The 1,872-nt window shown below is 40.1% G+C and overlaps 1 non-coding gene across 1 annotated transcript; it reads right to left on the bottom strand.

Moving 5' to 3' along the window:
* Nucleotides 1-1,189: 1,189 nt before the first annotated feature.
* LOC112084979 lies at nt 1,190-1,297 on the bottom strand. The gene has a single exon (XR_002898624.1). It is a non-coding gene; the product is annotated as a small nucleolar RNA R71 (small nucleolar RNA).
* Between the last annotated feature and the right edge of the window lie 575 nt (nt 1,298-1,872).

Genomic DNA, 1,872 nt, shown 5'->3' on the forward strand with positions numbered 1-1,872 from the left:
CTATTGCATCTTCTCCCTTCCAGAATCAGAGTGGAAACCTACTGATTAGGGTTGCGAGAGATAGTTGTTTAGTGCTGCGAAAGTAGGCTATTCATACTTCCGTGCCTCGAGTTCTAGAACATACGTAGTTGATTACCTTTATCATATGTTTAAAATCGACATAGCTTAGTACATGAACCCCTGCGAATTCCCCTTGAGCCCCAACGTTTGTCTTTCATTGCTTACAACCTTAGATTTCCATTCTGCTTTTATTCGCTTGTTATTTGCTTTTATTCATAACCGATTTTTACTTGCTTGCACTTGCTTTCGTTTTTATTTGCTTTTACTTGTTTAGCTTTCTAGTTTAGATTTAGTGACAACCAAAAAACCAAAATCTTTTTAGTTCTAATCTGATTTAAGCGTTGCAGAGAATTCGTACTGAAACAACTAAGTCTCTGTGGATCGATACCCTAAGTACTACAGCGCACATCTGTGCACTTGCAGACATTTAGGGGTTATAAATTTAAAACCTGAAGCTTAGTAAAACGAAAACAACAAACCCCGCGTTTACACTCACATCAAGTTTTTGGCGCCGTTGCCGGGGACTTTGATTTGTTTCGTTGCGAATCCCAACTTAAATCCATTAGAACACTTGTTTACTTTTACTTTTTCTTTTGAATTTTTCAGGTTTCTCTGCGATGAGAGACCGAGAACATATTCCCAGAACACTTGGTGATCCACCAAATCGTGTGGATGGTGATCCAAGCGATGATGACCTGACTGATGATGAGTTTGAAGAACCGATTTATGATGACAATGAGCTAATCGGATCGACAAAACGTGAAGATGATGATGAACTGATTGGAAGTTTCGATTCACTCGAAAAGTTCATGGGAGATCGAAGAGCTATTCAACAAGCCTTACCTGAGGATGGCAAAAACGAAATTAAGGTACCCCATATCCATTTAGTTCAACAAAATCAATTCTCTGGTTATTCATTCGAAAACCCGATAGACCATATTGAGGCTTTCGAAGAATTATGTGCAACCATTACAGCAAATGGGGATTACCACAAGTGTAGTCTTTTCCCATTCTCTCTTAGAGATAATGCCAGCAAATGGCTAAAATCTTTGCCACCTGGTTCACTAAAAACGTGGGCAGCATGTAGAACTGCTTTCCTAAATCATTTTTACACTAGAAATCGTTCAAATCTCTTAAGAAAGAAGATAAGAACTTATAAACAAAAAGAAGATGAAGATCTTTTAGATACTTTGGAAAGATTTAGGGAATACCAAAGAGATTGTCCACACCATGGATATACCGAGGAATACCTGCTGGGTATCTTCTATCGCGGTATAACTCCAGGGTTACGACACGCTTTCGACATAGCAAGTAATGGAGATTTCACAACTAGATCTGTAGAAGATGCTCACGTTTTCATTAAAAATTTAGGAAACAGCATCCGAAATCAAACAACCTTTGGTAATTCTGCACTTCCTGAGAAGAAAGAAGAAATTTCGGAAGTTATAAAGTGTCTCTGTCACATAATGAGTCATCTTGGATTGCAACAACCAAATAGGGTACACAATACGTGTAACTTTGATGGTTGGGACAACCCAATGGATTCTTATGGTCAAGAGATGGTTAACACTGCAGAAGTCTATCAAATTCAAGATTTTCCATTCGTTTCTGATCACCGCGGGTCCATTCATCCGGACCGCGGCCAAGCAAGGTTTCGACGCGGTCGTGGCTGTTCTGACCGCGGCCAAGACATGTTTCACCGCGGTCGCGAGCCTTCTGACCGCGGGAAACTGTCTTCTGAACTTCCCTGGAAACCACATTCCGAACCAATCTTGGGTATTCAATCTAATCCTGTTCCCTATCCTAGTTTTT

The sequence above is a fragment of the Eutrema salsugineum genome, unplaced genomic scaffold (assembly GCF_000478725.1).
Source record: "Eutrema salsugineum unplaced genomic scaffold, Eutsalg1_0 scaffold_4, whole genome shotgun sequence".
Taxonomy (NCBI): domain Eukaryota; kingdom Viridiplantae; phylum Streptophyta; class Magnoliopsida; order Brassicales; family Brassicaceae; genus Eutrema; species Eutrema salsugineum.